The sequence below is a fragment of the Pseudophryne corroboree genome, chromosome 3, assembly GCF_028390025.1.
Source record: "Pseudophryne corroboree isolate aPseCor3 chromosome 3, aPseCor3.hap2, whole genome shotgun sequence".
In the NCBI taxonomy this organism is placed as follows: Eukaryota; Metazoa; Chordata; class Amphibia; order Anura; family Myobatrachidae; genus Pseudophryne; species Pseudophryne corroboree.
In genome coordinates this window covers 116,325,914-116,339,638 of record NC_086446.1, presented here as the reverse complement: position 1 = coordinate 116,339,638, position 13,725 = coordinate 116,325,914, and the positions used below count along the sequence as shown (strand labels likewise).

At 41.5% G+C, this 13,725-nt stretch overlaps 49 non-coding genes and 12 pseudogenes across 49 annotated transcripts in view; all 61 read left to right on the top strand.

The window, feature by feature from the left end:
• Positions 1-60, top strand: part of LOC135064875 (5S ribosomal RNA) — a 119-nt gene extending 59 nt beyond the window's left edge. The window contains exon 1 of the ribosomal RNA XR_010251172.1: positions 1-60. This exon is cut by the window's left edge and continues 59 nt beyond it. This is a non-coding gene — a ribosomal RNA (5S ribosomal RNA).
• A 107-nt stretch (positions 61-167) lies between these two features.
• On the top strand, positions 168-286 carry LOC135060059 (5S ribosomal RNA). Its single transcript, XR_010246450.1, has one exon. It is a non-coding gene; the product is annotated as a 5S ribosomal RNA (ribosomal RNA).
• A 107-nt stretch (positions 287-393) lies between these two features.
• Positions 394-512, top strand: LOC135063893 (5S ribosomal RNA). Its single transcript, XR_010250214.1, has one exon. It is a non-coding gene; the product is annotated as a 5S ribosomal RNA (ribosomal RNA).
• A 107-nt stretch (positions 513-619) lies between these two features.
• On the top strand, positions 620-738 carry LOC135064598 (5S ribosomal RNA). Its single transcript, XR_010250904.1, has one exon. It is a non-coding gene; the product is annotated as a 5S ribosomal RNA (ribosomal RNA).
• A 107-nt stretch (positions 739-845) lies between these two features.
• On the top strand, positions 846-964 carry LOC134900901 (5S ribosomal RNA). Its single transcript, XR_010174402.1, has one exon. It is a non-coding gene; the product is annotated as a 5S ribosomal RNA (ribosomal RNA).
• Positions 965-1,071: 107 nt separating this feature from the next.
• LOC134898696 (5S ribosomal RNA) lies at positions 1,072-1,190 on the top strand. The gene has a single exon (XR_010172388.1). It is a non-coding gene; the product is annotated as a 5S ribosomal RNA (ribosomal RNA).
• Positions 1,191-1,297: 107 nt separating this feature from the next.
• LOC135058790 (5S ribosomal RNA) lies at positions 1,298-1,416 on the top strand. Its single transcript, XR_010245214.1, has one exon. It is a non-coding gene; the product is annotated as a 5S ribosomal RNA (ribosomal RNA).
• Positions 1,417-1,523: 107 nt separating this feature from the next.
• LOC135058789 (5S ribosomal RNA) lies at positions 1,524-1,642 on the top strand. The gene has a single exon (XR_010245213.1). It is a non-coding gene; the product is annotated as a 5S ribosomal RNA (ribosomal RNA).
• A 107-nt stretch (positions 1,643-1,749) lies between these two features.
• Positions 1,750-1,868, top strand: LOC134895201 (5S ribosomal RNA; annotated as a pseudogene).
• A 107-nt stretch (positions 1,869-1,975) lies between these two features.
• On the top strand, positions 1,976-2,094 carry LOC134892317 (5S ribosomal RNA; annotated as a pseudogene).
• A 107-nt stretch (positions 2,095-2,201) lies between these two features.
• LOC135058788 (5S ribosomal RNA) lies at positions 2,202-2,320 on the top strand. The gene has a single exon (XR_010245212.1). It is a non-coding gene; the product is annotated as a 5S ribosomal RNA (ribosomal RNA).
• A 107-nt stretch (positions 2,321-2,427) lies between these two features.
• Positions 2,428-2,546, top strand: LOC134896223 (5S ribosomal RNA; annotated as a pseudogene).
• Positions 2,547-2,653: 107 nt separating this feature from the next.
• LOC134896604 (5S ribosomal RNA) lies at positions 2,654-2,772 on the top strand (annotated as a pseudogene).
• A 107-nt stretch (positions 2,773-2,879) lies between these two features.
• LOC134898685 (5S ribosomal RNA) lies at positions 2,880-2,998 on the top strand. The gene has a single exon (XR_010172376.1). It is a non-coding gene; the product is annotated as a 5S ribosomal RNA (ribosomal RNA).
• Positions 2,999-3,105: 107 nt separating this feature from the next.
• On the top strand, positions 3,106-3,224 carry LOC135064511 (5S ribosomal RNA). Its single transcript, XR_010250821.1, has one exon. It is a non-coding gene; the product is annotated as a 5S ribosomal RNA (ribosomal RNA).
• Positions 3,225-3,331: 107 nt separating this feature from the next.
• On the top strand, positions 3,332-3,450 carry LOC135067498 (5S ribosomal RNA). The gene has a single exon (XR_010253711.1). It is a non-coding gene; the product is annotated as a 5S ribosomal RNA (ribosomal RNA).
• Positions 3,451-3,557: 107 nt separating this feature from the next.
• On the top strand, positions 3,558-3,676 carry LOC135068487 (5S ribosomal RNA). Its single transcript, XR_010254686.1, has one exon. It is a non-coding gene; the product is annotated as a 5S ribosomal RNA (ribosomal RNA).
• A 107-nt stretch (positions 3,677-3,783) lies between these two features.
• LOC135062406 (5S ribosomal RNA) lies at positions 3,784-3,902 on the top strand. Its single transcript, XR_010248757.1, has one exon. It is a non-coding gene; the product is annotated as a 5S ribosomal RNA (ribosomal RNA).
• A 107-nt stretch (positions 3,903-4,009) lies between these two features.
• Positions 4,010-4,128, top strand: LOC134894312 (5S ribosomal RNA; annotated as a pseudogene).
• Positions 4,129-4,235: 107 nt separating this feature from the next.
• Positions 4,236-4,354, top strand: LOC134888475 (5S ribosomal RNA; annotated as a pseudogene).
• A 107-nt stretch (positions 4,355-4,461) lies between these two features.
• LOC134885403 (5S ribosomal RNA) lies at positions 4,462-4,580 on the top strand. Its single transcript, XR_010169518.1, has one exon. It is a non-coding gene; the product is annotated as a 5S ribosomal RNA (ribosomal RNA).
• Positions 4,581-4,687: 107 nt separating this feature from the next.
• Positions 4,688-4,806, top strand: LOC135061002 (5S ribosomal RNA). Its single transcript, XR_010247395.1, has one exon. It is a non-coding gene; the product is annotated as a 5S ribosomal RNA (ribosomal RNA).
• Positions 4,807-4,913: 107 nt separating this feature from the next.
• Positions 4,914-5,032, top strand: LOC135066444 (5S ribosomal RNA). Its single transcript, XR_010252692.1, has one exon. It is a non-coding gene; the product is annotated as a 5S ribosomal RNA (ribosomal RNA).
• Positions 5,033-5,139: 107 nt separating this feature from the next.
• On the top strand, positions 5,140-5,258 carry LOC134898675 (5S ribosomal RNA). The gene has a single exon (XR_010172366.1). It is a non-coding gene; the product is annotated as a 5S ribosomal RNA (ribosomal RNA).
• A 107-nt stretch (positions 5,259-5,365) lies between these two features.
• Positions 5,366-5,484, top strand: LOC135060457 (5S ribosomal RNA). The gene has a single exon (XR_010246851.1). It is a non-coding gene; the product is annotated as a 5S ribosomal RNA (ribosomal RNA).
• A 107-nt stretch (positions 5,485-5,591) lies between these two features.
• Positions 5,592-5,710, top strand: LOC134891159 (5S ribosomal RNA; annotated as a pseudogene).
• A 107-nt stretch (positions 5,711-5,817) lies between these two features.
• Positions 5,818-5,936, top strand: LOC135067695 (5S ribosomal RNA). The gene has a single exon (XR_010253906.1). It is a non-coding gene; the product is annotated as a 5S ribosomal RNA (ribosomal RNA).
• A 107-nt stretch (positions 5,937-6,043) lies between these two features.
• On the top strand, positions 6,044-6,162 carry LOC135065468 (5S ribosomal RNA). Its single transcript, XR_010251750.1, has one exon. It is a non-coding gene; the product is annotated as a 5S ribosomal RNA (ribosomal RNA).
• A 107-nt stretch (positions 6,163-6,269) lies between these two features.
• Positions 6,270-6,388, top strand: LOC134901641 (5S ribosomal RNA). The gene has a single exon (XR_010175128.1). It is a non-coding gene; the product is annotated as a 5S ribosomal RNA (ribosomal RNA).
• Positions 6,389-6,495: 107 nt separating this feature from the next.
• LOC134888211 (5S ribosomal RNA) lies at positions 6,496-6,613 on the top strand (annotated as a pseudogene).
• A 107-nt stretch (positions 6,614-6,720) lies between these two features.
• Positions 6,721-6,839, top strand: LOC134886864 (5S ribosomal RNA). The gene has a single exon (XR_010170940.1). It is a non-coding gene; the product is annotated as a 5S ribosomal RNA (ribosomal RNA).
• A 107-nt stretch (positions 6,840-6,946) lies between these two features.
• On the top strand, positions 6,947-7,065 carry LOC135058753 (5S ribosomal RNA). Its single transcript, XR_010245177.1, has one exon. It is a non-coding gene; the product is annotated as a 5S ribosomal RNA (ribosomal RNA).
• A 107-nt stretch (positions 7,066-7,172) lies between these two features.
• LOC135068486 (5S ribosomal RNA) lies at positions 7,173-7,291 on the top strand. The gene has a single exon (XR_010254685.1). It is a non-coding gene; the product is annotated as a 5S ribosomal RNA (ribosomal RNA).
• Positions 7,292-7,398: 107 nt separating this feature from the next.
• LOC135060210 (5S ribosomal RNA) lies at positions 7,399-7,517 on the top strand. The gene has a single exon (XR_010246603.1). It is a non-coding gene; the product is annotated as a 5S ribosomal RNA (ribosomal RNA).
• A 107-nt stretch (positions 7,518-7,624) lies between these two features.
• Positions 7,625-7,743, top strand: LOC134894311 (5S ribosomal RNA; annotated as a pseudogene).
• Positions 7,744-7,850: 107 nt separating this feature from the next.
• On the top strand, positions 7,851-7,969 carry LOC135067556 (5S ribosomal RNA). Its single transcript, XR_010253768.1, has one exon. It is a non-coding gene; the product is annotated as a 5S ribosomal RNA (ribosomal RNA).
• A 107-nt stretch (positions 7,970-8,076) lies between these two features.
• On the top strand, positions 8,077-8,195 carry LOC134885402 (5S ribosomal RNA). Its single transcript, XR_010169517.1, has one exon. It is a non-coding gene; the product is annotated as a 5S ribosomal RNA (ribosomal RNA).
• Positions 8,196-8,302: 107 nt separating this feature from the next.
• Positions 8,303-8,421, top strand: LOC135062745 (5S ribosomal RNA). Its single transcript, XR_010249090.1, has one exon. It is a non-coding gene; the product is annotated as a 5S ribosomal RNA (ribosomal RNA).
• A 107-nt stretch (positions 8,422-8,528) lies between these two features.
• On the top strand, positions 8,529-8,647 carry LOC135066442 (5S ribosomal RNA). Its single transcript, XR_010252690.1, has one exon. It is a non-coding gene; the product is annotated as a 5S ribosomal RNA (ribosomal RNA).
• Positions 8,648-8,754: 107 nt separating this feature from the next.
• On the top strand, positions 8,755-8,873 carry LOC134898674 (5S ribosomal RNA). Its single transcript, XR_010172365.1, has one exon. It is a non-coding gene; the product is annotated as a 5S ribosomal RNA (ribosomal RNA).
• Positions 8,874-8,980: 107 nt separating this feature from the next.
• On the top strand, positions 8,981-9,099 carry LOC135060456 (5S ribosomal RNA). The gene has a single exon (XR_010246850.1). It is a non-coding gene; the product is annotated as a 5S ribosomal RNA (ribosomal RNA).
• Positions 9,100-9,206: 107 nt separating this feature from the next.
• Positions 9,207-9,325, top strand: LOC134885888 (5S ribosomal RNA). Its single transcript, XR_010169992.1, has one exon. It is a non-coding gene; the product is annotated as a 5S ribosomal RNA (ribosomal RNA).
• A 107-nt stretch (positions 9,326-9,432) lies between these two features.
• LOC134898672 (5S ribosomal RNA) lies at positions 9,433-9,551 on the top strand. Its single transcript, XR_010172363.1, has one exon. It is a non-coding gene; the product is annotated as a 5S ribosomal RNA (ribosomal RNA).
• Positions 9,552-9,658: 107 nt separating this feature from the next.
• Positions 9,659-9,777, top strand: LOC134893093 (5S ribosomal RNA; annotated as a pseudogene).
• A 107-nt stretch (positions 9,778-9,884) lies between these two features.
• Positions 9,885-10,003, top strand: LOC134898671 (5S ribosomal RNA). The gene has a single exon (XR_010172362.1). It is a non-coding gene; the product is annotated as a 5S ribosomal RNA (ribosomal RNA).
• A 107-nt stretch (positions 10,004-10,110) lies between these two features.
• On the top strand, positions 10,111-10,229 carry LOC134898670 (5S ribosomal RNA). Its single transcript, XR_010172361.1, has one exon. It is a non-coding gene; the product is annotated as a 5S ribosomal RNA (ribosomal RNA).
• Positions 10,230-10,336: 107 nt separating this feature from the next.
• On the top strand, positions 10,337-10,455 carry LOC134901217 (5S ribosomal RNA). Its single transcript, XR_010174708.1, has one exon. It is a non-coding gene; the product is annotated as a 5S ribosomal RNA (ribosomal RNA).
• Positions 10,456-10,562: 107 nt separating this feature from the next.
• Positions 10,563-10,680, top strand: LOC134888210 (5S ribosomal RNA; annotated as a pseudogene).
• Positions 10,681-10,787: 107 nt separating this feature from the next.
• LOC134886862 (5S ribosomal RNA) lies at positions 10,788-10,906 on the top strand. Its single transcript, XR_010170939.1, has one exon. It is a non-coding gene; the product is annotated as a 5S ribosomal RNA (ribosomal RNA).
• Positions 10,907-11,013: 107 nt separating this feature from the next.
• LOC134898669 (5S ribosomal RNA) lies at positions 11,014-11,132 on the top strand. The gene has a single exon (XR_010172360.1). It is a non-coding gene; the product is annotated as a 5S ribosomal RNA (ribosomal RNA).
• Positions 11,133-11,239: 107 nt separating this feature from the next.
• LOC135067320 (5S ribosomal RNA) lies at positions 11,240-11,358 on the top strand. Its single transcript, XR_010253539.1, has one exon. It is a non-coding gene; the product is annotated as a 5S ribosomal RNA (ribosomal RNA).
• Positions 11,359-11,465: 107 nt separating this feature from the next.
• Positions 11,466-11,584, top strand: LOC135059369 (5S ribosomal RNA). The gene has a single exon (XR_010245774.1). It is a non-coding gene; the product is annotated as a 5S ribosomal RNA (ribosomal RNA).
• Positions 11,585-11,691: 107 nt separating this feature from the next.
• Positions 11,692-11,810, top strand: LOC135068485 (5S ribosomal RNA). Its single transcript, XR_010254684.1, has one exon. It is a non-coding gene; the product is annotated as a 5S ribosomal RNA (ribosomal RNA).
• A 107-nt stretch (positions 11,811-11,917) lies between these two features.
• On the top strand, positions 11,918-12,036 carry LOC135063145 (5S ribosomal RNA). Its single transcript, XR_010249483.1, has one exon. It is a non-coding gene; the product is annotated as a 5S ribosomal RNA (ribosomal RNA).
• A 107-nt stretch (positions 12,037-12,143) lies between these two features.
• LOC135064874 (5S ribosomal RNA) lies at positions 12,144-12,262 on the top strand. The gene has a single exon (XR_010251171.1). It is a non-coding gene; the product is annotated as a 5S ribosomal RNA (ribosomal RNA).
• A 107-nt stretch (positions 12,263-12,369) lies between these two features.
• LOC135068213 (5S ribosomal RNA) lies at positions 12,370-12,488 on the top strand. The gene has a single exon (XR_010254418.1). It is a non-coding gene; the product is annotated as a 5S ribosomal RNA (ribosomal RNA).
• A 107-nt stretch (positions 12,489-12,595) lies between these two features.
• On the top strand, positions 12,596-12,714 carry LOC135059121 (5S ribosomal RNA). The gene has a single exon (XR_010245537.1). It is a non-coding gene; the product is annotated as a 5S ribosomal RNA (ribosomal RNA).
• Positions 12,715-12,821: 107 nt separating this feature from the next.
• Positions 12,822-12,940, top strand: LOC135070194 (5S ribosomal RNA). Its single transcript, XR_010256366.1, has one exon. It is a non-coding gene; the product is annotated as a 5S ribosomal RNA (ribosomal RNA).
• A 107-nt stretch (positions 12,941-13,047) lies between these two features.
• LOC135064649 (5S ribosomal RNA) lies at positions 13,048-13,166 on the top strand. Its single transcript, XR_010250953.1, has one exon. It is a non-coding gene; the product is annotated as a 5S ribosomal RNA (ribosomal RNA).
• Positions 13,167-13,273: 107 nt separating this feature from the next.
• On the top strand, positions 13,274-13,392 carry LOC135060745 (5S ribosomal RNA). The gene has a single exon (XR_010247135.1). It is a non-coding gene; the product is annotated as a 5S ribosomal RNA (ribosomal RNA).
• A 107-nt stretch (positions 13,393-13,499) lies between these two features.
• LOC134895905 (5S ribosomal RNA) lies at positions 13,500-13,618 on the top strand (annotated as a pseudogene).
• Positions 13,619-13,725: the final 107 nt, after the last annotated feature.

Genomic DNA, 13,725 nt, shown 5'->3' with positions numbered 1-13,725 from the left:
TGTTGGGCCTGGTTAGTACTTGGATGGGAGACCACCTGGGAATACAAGGTGCTGTAGATATTTTTATACTGCCAACACCGTTCTGTTGATGCATTCCATTTTAAAACGTATTCATTTATGAACCAGTAGTTAGAAGTAGAAAAGTTCTAACAGAAACCAGAAAGTTCATCTACAGCAACACCACACTGGATACGCCCAATCTCATCTGATCTTGGAAGCTAAGCAGTGTTGGGCCTGGTTAGTACTTGGATGGGAGACCACCTGGGAATACAAGGTGCTGTAGATATTTTTATACTGCCAACACCGTTCTGTTGATGCATTCCATTTTCAAACGTATTCATTTATGAACCAGTAGTTAGAAGTAGAAAAGTTCTAACAGAAACCACAAAGCTCATCTATAGCCACACCACACTGGATACGCCCAATCTCATCTGATCTTGGAAGCTAAGCAGTGTTGGGCCTGGTTAGTACTTGGATGGGAGACCACCTGGGAATACAAGGTGCTGTAGCTATTTTTATACTGCCAACACCGTTCTGTTGATGCATTCCATTTTAAAATGTATTCATTTATGAACCAGTAGTTAGAAGTAGAAAAGTTCTAACAGAAACCACTAAGCTCATCTACAGCCACACCACACTGGATACGCCCAATCTCATCTGATCTTGGAAGCTAAGCGGTGTAGGGCCTGGTTAGTACTTGGATGGGAGACCACCTGGGAATAAAAGGTGCTGTAGATATTTTTATACTGCCAACACCGTTCTGTTGATGCATTCCATTTTCAAATGTATTCATTTATGAACCAGTAGTTAGAAGTAGAAAAGTTCAAACAGAAACCACAAAGCTCATCTACAGCCACACCACACTGGATACGCCCAATCTCATCTGATCTTGGAAGCTAAGCAGTGTTGGGCCTGGTTAGTACTTGGATGGGAGACCACCTGGGAAAACAAGGTGCTGTAGATATTTTTATACTGCCAACAGCGTTCTGTTGATGCATTCCATTTTCAAACGTATTCATTTATGAACCAGTAGTTAGAAGTAGAAAAGTTCTAACAGAAACCACAAAGCTCATCTACAGCCACACCACACTGGATACGCCCAATCTCATCTGATCTTGGAAGCTAAGCAGTGTTGGGCCTGGTTAGTACTTGGATGGGAGACCACCTGGGAATACAAGGTGCTGTAGATATTTTTATACTGCCAACACCGTTCTGTTGATGCATTCCATTTTCAAACGTATTCATTTATGAACCAGTAGTTAGAAGTAGAAAAGTTCTAACAGAAACCACAAAGCTCATCTACAGCCACACCACACTGGATACGCCCAATCTCATCTGATCTTGGAAGCTAAGCAGTGTTGGGCCTGGTTAGTACTTGGATGGGAAACCACCTGGGAATACAAGGTGCTGTAGATATTTTTATACTGCCAACACCGTTCTGTTGATGCATTCCATTTTCAAACGTATTCATTTATGAACCAGTAGTTAGAAGTAGAAAAGTTCTAACAGAAACCACAAAGCTCATCTACAGCCACACCACACTGGATACGCCCAATCTCATCTGATCTTGGAAGCTAAGCAGTGTTGGGCCTGGTTAGTACTTGGATGGGAAACCACCTGGGAATACAAGGTGCTGTAGATATTTTTATACTACCAACACCGTTCTGTTGATGCATTCCATTTTCAAATGTATTCATTTATGAACCAGTAGTTAGAAGTAGAAAAGTTCTAACAGAAACCAGAAAGTTCATCTACAGCAACACCACACTAGATACGCCCAATCTCATCTGATCTTGGAAGCTAAGCAGTGTTGGGTCTGGTTAGTACTTGGATGGGAGACCACCCAGTAATACAAGGTGCTGTAGATATTTTAATACTGCCAACACCGTTCTGTTGATGCATTCCATTTTCAAACGTATTCATTTATGAACCAGTAGTTAGAAGTAGAAAAGTTCTAACAGAAACAACAAACCTCATCTACAGCCACAGCACACTGAATACGCCCAATCTCATCTAATCTTGGAAGCTAAGCAGTGTTGGGCCTGGTTAGTACTTGGATGGGAGACCACCTGGGAATACAAGTTGCTGTAGATATTTTTATACTGCCAACACCGTTCTGTTGATGCATTCCATTTTCAAACGTTTTCATTTATGAACCAGTAGTTAGAAGTAGAAAAGTTCTAACAGAAACCACAAAGCTCATCTACAGCCACACCACACTGGATACGCCCAATCTCATCTGATCTTGGAAGCTAAGCAGTGTTGGGCCTGGTTAGTACTTGGATGGGAAACCACCTGGGAATACAAGGTGCTGTAGATATTTTTATACTACCAACACCGTTCTGTTGATGCATTCCATTTTCAAATGTATTCATTTATGAACCAGTAGTTAGAAGTAGAAAAGTTCTAACAGAAACCAGAAAGTTCATCTACAGCAACACCACACTGGATACGCCCAATCTCATCTGATCTTGGAAGCTAAGCAGTGTTGGGTCTGGTTAGTACTTGGATGGGAGACAACCCAGTAATACAAGGTGCTGTAGATATTTTAATACTGCCAACACCGTTCTGTTGATGCATTCCATTTTCAAACGTATTCATTTATGAACCAGTAGTTAGAAGTAGAAAAGTTCTAACAGAAACAACAAACCTCATCTACAGCCACAGCACACTGGATACGCCCAATAACATCTAATCTTGGAAACTAAGCAGTGTTGGGCCTGGTTAGTACTTGGATGGGAGACCACCTGGGAATGCAAGTTGCTGTAGATATTTTTATACTGCCAACACCGTTCTGTTGATGCATTCCATTTTCAAACGTTTTCATTTATGAACCAGTAGTTAGAAGTAGAAAAGTTCTAACAGAAACCACAAAGCTCATCTACAGCCACACCACACTGGATACGCCCAATCTCATCTGATCTTGGAAGCTAAGCAGTGTTGGGCCTGGTTAGTACTTGGATGGGAGACCACCTGGGAATACAAGGTGCTGTAGATATTTTTATACTGCCAACACCGGTCTGTTGATGCATTCCATTTTCAAACGTTTTCATTTATGAACCAGTAGTTAGAGGTAGAAAAGTACTAACAGAAACCATAAAGCTCTTCTACAGCCACACCACACTGGATATGCCCAATCTCATCTGATCTTGGAAGCTAAGCAGTGTTGGGCCTGGTTAGTACTTGGATGGGAGACCACCTGGGAATACAAGGTGCTGTAGATATTTTTATACTGCCAACACCATTCTGTTGATGCATTCCATTTTAAAATGTATTCATTTATGAACCAGTAGTTAGAAGTAGAAAAGTTCTAACAGAAACCAGAAAGTTCATCTACAGCCACAACACACTGGATACGCCCAATCTCATCTGATCTTGGAAGCTAAGCAGTGTTGGGCCTGGTTAGTACTTGGATGGGAGACCACCTGGGAATACAAGGTGCTGTAGATATTTTTATACTGCCAACACCGTTCTGTTGATGCATTCCATTTTCAAACGGATTCATTTATGAACCAGTAGTTAGAAGTAGAAAATTTCTAACAGAAACCATAAAGCTCATCTAGAGCCAAGCCACACTGGATACGCCCAATCTCATCTGATCTTGGAAGCTAAGCAGTGTTGGGCCTGGTTAGTACTTGGATGGGAGACCACCTGGGAATACAAGGTGCTGTAGATATTTTTATACTGCCAACACCGTTCTGTTGATGCATTCCATTTTCAAACATATTCATTTATGAACCAGTAGTTAGAAGTAGAAAAGTTCTAACAGAAACCACAAAGCTCATTTACAGCAACACCACACTGGATACGCCCAATCTCATCTGATCTTGGAAGCTAAGCAGTGTTGGGCCAGGTTAGTACTTGGATGGGAGACCACCTGGGAATACAAGGTGCTGTAGATATTTTTATACTGCCAACACCGTTCTGTTGATGCATTCCATTTTCAAACGTATTCATTTATGAACCAGTAGTTAGAAGTAGAAAAGTTCTAACAGAAACAACAAAGCTCATCTACAGCCACAGCACACTGGATACGATCAATCTCATCTAATCTTGGAAGCTAAGCAGTGTTGGGCCTGGTTAGTACTTGGATGGGAGACCACCTGGGAATACAAGGTGCTGTAGATATTTTTATACTGCCAACACCGTTCTGTTGATGCATTCCATTTTCAAACGTTTTCATTTATGAACCAGTAGTTAGAAGTAGAAAAGTTCTAACAGAAACCACAAAGCTCATCTACAGCCACACCACACTGGATACGCCCAATCTCATCTGATCTTGGAAGCTAAGCAGTGTTTGGCCTGGTTAGTACTTGGATGGGAGACCACCTGGGAATACAAGGTTCTGTAGATATTTTTATACTGCCAACACCGGTCTGTTGATGCATTCCATTTTTAAACGTTTTCATTTATGAACCTGTAGTTAGAAGTAGAAAAGTTCTAACAGAAACCATAAAGCTCATCTAGAGCCAAGCCACACTGGATATGCCCAATCTCATCTGATCTTGGAAGCTAAGCAGTGTTGGGCCTGGTTAGTACTTGGATGGGAGACCACCTGGGAATACAAGGTGCTGTAGATATTTTTATACTGCCAACACCGTTCTGTTGATGCATTCCATTTTCAAACGTATTCATTTATGAACCAGTAGTTAGAAGTAGAAAAGTTCTAACAGAAACCGCAAAGCTCATCTACAGCCACACCACATTGGATACGCCCAATCTCATCTGATCTTGGAAGCTAAGCAGTGTTGGGCCTGGTTAGTACTTAGATGGGAGACCACCTGGGAATACAAGGTGCTGTAGATATTTTTATACTGCCAACACCGTTCTGTTGATGCATTCCATTTTCAAACATATTCATTTATGAACCAGTAGTTAGAAGTAGAAAAGTTCTAACAGAAACAACAAAGCTCATCTACAGCCACACCACACTGGATACGCCCAATCTCATCTAATCTTGGAAGCTAAGCAGTGTTGGGCCTGGTTAGTACTTGGATGGGAGACCACCTGGGAATACAAGGTGCTGTAGATATTTTTATACTGCCAACACCGTTCTGTTGATGCATTCCATTTTCAAACGTTTTCATTTATGAACCAGTAGTTAGAAGTAGAAAAGTTCTAACAGAAACCACAAAGCTCATCTACAGCCACACCACACTGGATACGCCCAATCTCATCTGATCTTGGAAGCTAAGCAGTGTTGGGCCTGGTTAGTACTTGGATGGGAGACCACCTGGGAATACAAGGTGCTGTAGATATTTTTATACTGCCAACACCGGTCTGTTGATGCATTCCATTTTCAAACGTTTTCATTTATGAACCAGTAGTTAGAAGTAGAAAAGTTCTAACAGAAACCACAAAGCTCATCTACAGCCACACCACACTGGATACGCCCAATCTCATCTGATCTTGGAAGCTAAGCAGTGTTGGGCCTGGTTAGTACTTGGATGGGAGACCACCTAGGAATACAAGGTGCTGTAGATATTTTTATACTGCCAACACCGTTCTGTTGATGCATTCAATTTTCAAATGTATTCATTTATGAACCAGTAGTTAGAAGTAGAAAAGTTCTAACAGAAACCAGAAAGTTCATCTACAGCCACACCACACTGGATACGCCCAATCTCATCTGATTTTGGAAACTAAGCAGTGTTGGGCCTGGTTAGTACTTGGATGGGAGACCACCTGGGAATACAAGGTGCTGAAGATATTTTTATACTGCCAACACCGTTCTGTTGATGCATTCCATTTTCAAACGTATTCATTTATGAACCAGTAGTTAGAAGTAGAAAAGTTCTAACAGAAACCACAAAGCTCATCTACAGCCACACCACACTGGATACGCCCACTCTCATCTGATCTTGGAAGCTAAGCAGTGTTGGGCCTGGTTAGTACTTGGATGGGAGACCACCTGGGAATACAAGGTGCTGTAGATATTTTTATACTGCCAACACCGTTCTGTTGATGCATTCAATTTTCAAATGTATTCATTTATGAACCAGTAGTTAGAAGTAGAAAAGTTCAAACAGAAACCACAAAGCTCATCTACAGCCACACCACACTGGATACGCCCAATCTCATCTGATCTAGGAAGCTAAGCAGTGTTGGGCCTGGTTAGTACTTGGATGGGAGACCACCTGGGAATACAAGGTGCTGTAGATATTTTTATACTACCAACACCGTTCTGTTGATGCATTCCATTTTCAAACGTATTCATTTATGAACCAGTAGTTAGAAGTAGAAAAGTTCTAACAGAAACCATAAAGCTCATCTACAGCCACACCACACTGGATACGCCCAATCTCATCTGATCTTGGAAGCTAAGCAGTGTTGGGCCTGGATAGTACTTGGATGGGAGACCACTTGGGAATACAAGGTGCTGTAGATATTTTTATACTGCCAACACCGTTCTGTTGATGCATTCCATTTTCAAACGTATTCATTTATGAACCAGTAGTTAGAAGTAGAAAAGTTCTAACAGAAACCACAAAGCTCATCTACAGCCACACCACACTGGATACGCCCAATCTCATCTGATCTTGGAAGCTAAGCAGTGTTGGGCCTGGTTAGTACTTGGATGGGAGACCACCTGGGAATACAAGGTGCTTAGATATTTTTATACTGCCAACACCGTTCTGTTGATGCATTCCATTTTCAAACGTATTCATTTATGAACCAGTAGTTAGAAGTAGAAAATTTCTAACAGAAAACACAAAGCTCATCTACAGCCACACCACACTGGATACGCCAAATCTCATCTGATCTTAGAAGCTAAGCAGTGTTGGGCATGGTTAGTACTTGGATGGGAGACCACCTGGGAATACAAGGTGCTGTAGATATTTTTATACTGCAAACACCGTTCTGTTGATGCATTCCATTTTCAAACGTATTCATTTATGAACCAGTAGTTAGAAGTAGAAAAGTTCTAACAGAAACCACAAAGCTCATCTACAGCCACACCACACTGGATACGCCCAATCTCATCTGATCTTGGAAGCTAAGCAGTGTTGGGCCAGGTTAGTACTTGGATGGGAGACCACCTGGGAATACAAGGTGCTGTAGATATTTTTATACTGCCAACACCGTTCTGTTGATGCATTCCATTTTCAAACGGATTCATTTATGAACCAGTAGTTAGAAGTAGAAAATTTCTAACAGAAACCATAAAGCTCATCTAGAGCCAAGCCACACTGGATACGCCCAATCTCATCTGATCTTGGAAGCTAAGCAGTGTTGGGCCTGGTTAGTACTTGGATGGGAGACCACCTGGGAATACAAGGTGCTGTAGATATTTTTATACTGCCAACACCGTTCTGTTGATGCATTCCATTTTCAAACATATTCATTTATGAACCAGTAGTTAGAAGTAGAAAAGTTCTAACAGAAACCACAAAGCTCATTTACAGCCACACCACACTGGATACGCCCAATCTCATCTGATCTTGGAAGCTAAGCAGTGTTGGGCCAGGTTAGTACTTGGATGGGAGACCATCTGGGAATACAAGGTGCTGTAGATATTTTTATACTGCCAACACCGTTCTGTTGATGCATTCCATTTTCAAACGTATTCATTTATGAACCAGTAGTTAGAAGTAGAAAAGTTCTAACAGAAACAACAAAGCTAATCTACAGCCACAGCACACTGGATACGATCAATCTCATCTAATCTTGGAAGCTAAGCAGTGTTGGGCCTGGTTAGTACTTGGATGGGAGACCACCTGGGAATACAAGGTGCTGTAGATATTTTTATACTGCCAACACCGTTCTGTTGATGCATTCCATTTTCAAACGTTTTCATTTATGAACCAGTAGTTAGAAGTAGAAAAGTTCTAACAGAAACCACAAAGCTCATCTACAGCCACACCACACTGGATACGCCCAATCTCATCTGATCTTGGAAGCTAAGCAGTGTTTGGCCTAGTTAGTACTTGGATGGGAGACCACCTGGGAATACAAGGTGCTGTAGATATTTTTATACTGCCAACACCGGTCTGTTGATGCATTCCATTTTTAAACGTTTTCATTTATGAACCTGTAGTTAGAAGTAGAAAAGTTCTAACAGAAACCATAAAGCTCATCTAGAGCCAAGCCACACTGGATATGCCCAATCTCATCTGATCTTGGAAGCTAAGCAGTGTTGGGCCTGGTTAGTACTTGGATGGGAGACCACCTGGGAATACAAGGTGCTGTAGATATTTTTATACTGCCAACACCGTTCTGTTGATGCATTCCATTTTCAAACGTATTCATTTATGAACCAGTAGTTAGAAGTAGAAAAGTTCTAACAGAAACCACAAAGCTCATCTACAGCCACACCACATTGGATACGCCCAATCTCATCTGATCTTGGAAGCTAAGCAGTGTTGGGCCTGATTAGTACTTAGATGGGAGACCACCTGGGAATACAAGGTGCTGTAGATATTTTTATACTGCCAACACCGTTCTGTTGATGCATTCCATTTTCAAACGTATTCATTTATGAACCAGTAGTTAGAAGTAGAAAAGTTCTAACAGAAACAACAAAGCTCATCTACAGCCACACCACACTGGATACGCCCAATCTCATCTAATCTTGGAAGCTAAGCAGTGTTGGGCCTGGTTAGTACTTGGATGGGAGACCACCTGGGAATACAAGGTGCTGTAGATATTTTTATACTGCCAACACCGTTCTGTTGATGCATTCCATTTTCAAACGTTTTCATTTATGAACCAGTAGTTAGAAGTAGAAAAGTTCTAACAGAAACCACAAAGCTCATCTACAGCCACACCACACTGGATACGCCCAATCTCATCTGATCTTGGAAGCTAAGCAGTGTTGGGCCTGGTTAGTACTTGGATGGGAGACCACCTGGGAATACAAGGTGCTGTAGATATTTTTATACTGCCAACACCGGTCTGTTGATGCATTCCATTTTCAAACGTTTTCATTTATGAACCAGTAGTTAGAAGTAGAAAAGTTCTAACAGAAACCACAAAGCTCATCTACAGCCACACCACACTGGATACGCCCAATCTCATCTGATCTTGGAAGCTAAGCAGTGTTGGGCCTGGTTAGTACTTGGATGGGAGACCACCTAGGAATACAAGGTGCTGTAGATATTTTTATACTGCCAACACCGTTCTGTTGATGCATTCCATTTTCAAACGTATTCATTTATGAACCAGTAGTTAGAAGTAGAAAAGTTCTAACAGAAACAACAAAGCTCATCTACAGCCCCACCACACTGGATACGCCCAATCTCATCTAATCTTGGAAGCTAAGCAGTGTTGGGCCTGGTTAGTACTTGGATGGGAGACCACCTGGGAATACAAGGTGCTGTAGATATTTTTATACTGCCAACACCGTTCTGTTGATGCATTCCATTTTCAAACGTTTTCATTTATGAACCAGTAGTTAGAAGTAGAAAAGTTCTAACAGAAACCACAAAGCTCATCTACAGCCACACCACACTGGATACGCCCAATCTCATCTGATCTTGGAAGCTAAGCAGTGTTGGGCCTGGTTAGTACTTGGATGGGAGACCACCTGGGAATACAAGGTGCTGTAGATATTTTTATACTGCCAACACCGGTCTGTTGATGCATTCCATTTTCAAACGTTTTCATTTATGAACCAGTAGTTAGAAGTAGAAAAGTTCTAACAGAAACCAGAAAGTTCATCTACAGCAACACCACACTGGATACGCCCAATCTCATCTGATTTTGGAAACTAAGCAGTGTTGGGCCTGGTTAGTACTTGGATGGGAGACCACCTGGGAATACAAGGTGCTGAAGATATTTTTATACTGCCAACACCGTTCTGTTGATGCATTCCATTTTCAAACGTATTCATTTATGAACCAGTAGTTAGAAGTAGAAAAGTTCTAACAGAAACCATAAAGCTCATCTACAGCCACACCACACTGGATACGCCCAATCTCATCTGATCTTGGAAGCTAAGCAGTGTTGGGCCTGGTTAGTACTTGGATGGGAGACCACCTGGGAATACAAGGTGCTGTAGATATTTTTATACTACCAACACCGTTCTGTTGATGCATTCCATTTTCAAACGTATTCATTTATGAACCAGTAGTTAGAAGTAGAAAAGTTCTAACAGAAACCACAAAGCTCATCTACAGCCACACCACACTGGATACGCCCAATCTCATCTGATCTTGGAAGCTAAGCAGTGTTGGGCCTGGTTAGTACTTGGATGGGAGACCACCTGGGAATACAAGGTGCTGTAGATATTTTTATACTACCAACACCGTTCTGTTGATGCATTCCATTTTCAAACGTATTCATTTATGAACCAGTAGTTAGAAGTAGAAAAGTTCTAACAGAAACCACAAAGCTCATCTACAGCCACACCACACTGGATACGCCCAATCTCATCTGATCTTGGAAGCTAAGCAGTGTTGGGCCTGGTTAGTACTTGGATGGGAGACCACTTGGGAATACAAGGTGCTGTAGATATTTTTATACTGCCAACACCGTTCTGTTGATGCATTCCATTTTCAAACGTATTCATTTATGAACCAGTAGTTAGAAGTAGAAAAGTTCTAACAGAAACCACAAAGCTCATCTACAGCCACACCACACTGGATACGCCCAATCTCATCTGATCTTGGAAGCTAAGCAGTGTTGGGCCTGGTTAGTACTTGGATGGGAGACCACCTGGGAATACAAGGTGCTTAGATATTTTTATACTGCCAACACCGTTCTGTTGATGCATTCCATTTTCAAACGTATTCATTTATGAACCAGTAGTTAGAAGTAGAAAATTTCTAACAGAAACCACAAAGCTCATCTACAGCCACACCACACTGGATACGCCAAATCTCATCTGATCTTAGAAGCTAAGCAGTGTTGGGCATGGTTAGTACTTGGATGGGAGACCACCTGGGAATACAAGGTGCTGTAGATATTTTTATACTGCAAACACCGTTCTGTTGATGCATTCCATTTTCAAACGTATTCATTTATGAACCAGTAGTTAGAAGTAGAAAAGTTCTAACAGAAACCACAAAGCTCATCTACAGCCACACCACACTGGATACGCCCAATCTCATCTGATCTTGGAAGCTAAGCAGTGTTGGGCCTGGTTAGTACTTGGATGGGAGACCACCTGGGAATACAAGGTGCTGTAGATATTTTTATACTACCAACACCGTTCTGTTGATGCATTCCATTTTCAAACGTATTCATTTATGAAACAGTAGTTAGAAGTAGAAAAGTTCTAACAGAAACCATAAAGCTCATCTGCAGCCACACCACACTAGATACGCCCAATCTCATCTGATCTTGGAAGCTAAGCAGTGTTGGGCCTGGTTAGTACTTGGATGGGAGACCACCTGGGAATACAAGGTGCTGTAGATATTTTTATACTACCAACACCGTTCTGTTGATGCATTCCATTTTCAAATGTATTCATTTATGAACCAGTAGTTAGAAGTAGAAAAGTTCTAACAGAAACCAGAAAGTTCATCTACAGCCACACCATACTGGATACGCCCAATCTCATCTGATCTTGGAAGCTAAGCAGTGTTGGGCCTGGTTAGTACTTGGATGGGAGACCACCTGGGAATACAAGGTGCTGTAGATATTTTTATACTACCAACACCGTTCTGTTGATGCATTCCATTTTCAAACATATTCATTTATGAACCAGTAGTTAGAAGTAGAAAAGTTCTAACAGAAACCATAAAGCTCATCTAGAGCCAAGCCACACTGGATACGCCCAATCTCATCTGATCTTGGAAGCTAAGCAGTGTTGGGCCTGGTTAGTACTTGGATGGGAGACCACCTGGGAATACAAGGTGCTGTAGATATTTTTATACTACCAACACCGTTCTGTTGATGCATTCCATTTTCAAACGTGTTCATTTATGAACCAGTAGTTAGAAGTAGAAAAGTTCTAACAGAAACCACAAAGCTCATCTACAGCCACACCACACTGGATATGCCCAATCTCATCTGATCTTGGAAGCTAAACAGTGTTGGGCCTGGTTAGTACTTGGATGGGAGACCACCTGGGAATACAAGGTGCTGTAGATATTTTTATACCGCCAACACCGTTCTGTTGATGCATTCCATTTTCAAACGTATTCATTTATGAACCAGTAGTTAGAAGTAGAAAAGTTCTAACAGAAACCACAAAGCTCATCTACAGCCACACCACACTGGATACGCCCAATCTCATCTGATCTTGGAAACTAAGCAGTGTTGGGCCTGGTTAGTACTTGGATGGGAGACCACCTGGGAATACAAGGTGCTGTAGATATTTTTATACTGCCAACACCGTTCTGTTGATGCATTCCATTTTCAAATGTATTCATTTATGAACCAGTAGTTAGAAGTAGAAAAGTTCAAACAGAAACCACAAAGCTCATCTACAGCCACACCACACTGGATACGCCCAATCTCATCTGATCTTGGAAGCTAAGCAGTGTTGGGCCTGGTTAGTACTTGGATGGGAGAACACCTGGGAATACAAGGTGCTGTAGATATTTTTATACTGCCAACACCGTTCTGTTGATGCATTCCATTTTCAAACGTATTCATTTATGAACCAGTAGTTAGAAGTAGAAAAGTTCTAACAGAAACCACAAAGCTCATCTACAGCCACACCACACTGGATATGCCCAATCTCATCTGATCTTGGAAGCTAAGCAGTGTTGGGCCTGGTTAGTACTTGGATGGGAGACCACCTGGGAATACAAGGTGCTGTAGATATTTTTATACTGCCAACACCGTTCTGTTGATGCATTCCATTTTCAAACATATTCATTTACGAACCAGTAGTTAGAAGTAGAAAAGTTCTAACAGAAACCAGAAAATTCATCTACAGCAACACCACACTGGATACGCCCAATCTCATCTGATCTTTGAAGCTAAGCAGTGTTGGGCCTGGTTAGTACTTGGATGGGAGACCACCTGGGAATACAAGGTGCTGTAGATATTTTTATACTGCCAACACTGTTCTGTTGATGCATTCCATTTTCAAACGTATTCATTTATGAACCAGTAGTTAGAAGTAGAAAAGTTCTAACAGAATCCACAAAGCTCATCTACAGCCACACCACACTGGATACGCCCAATCTCATCTGATCTTGGAAGCTAAGCAGTGTTAGGCCTGGTTAGTACTTGGATGGGAGACCACCTGGGAATACAAGGTGCTGTAGATATTTTTATACTACCAACACCATTCTGTTGATGCATTCCATTTTCAAACGTATTCATTTATGAAACAGTAGTTAGAAGTAGAAAAGTTCTAACAGAAACCATAAAGCTCATCTACAGCCACACTACACTGGATACGCCCAATCTCATCTGATCTTGGAAGCTAAGCAGTGTTGGGCCTGGTTAGTACTTGGATGGGAGACCACCTGGGAATACAAGGTGCTGTAGATATTTTTATACTACCAACATCGTTCTGTTGATGCATTCCATTTTCAAACGTATTCATTTATGAACCAGTAGTTAGAAGTAGAAAAGTACTAACAGAAACCATAAAGCTCTTCTACAGCCACACCACACTGGATATGCCCAATCTCATCTCATCTTGGAAGCTAAGCAGTGTTGGCCCTGATTAGTACTTGGATGGGAGACCACCTGGGAATACAAGTTGCTGTAGATAATTTTATACTGCCAACACCGTTCTGTTGATGCATTCCATTTTAAAACGTATTCATTTATGAACCAGTAGTTAGAAGTAGAAAAGTTATAACAGAAACCACAAAGTTC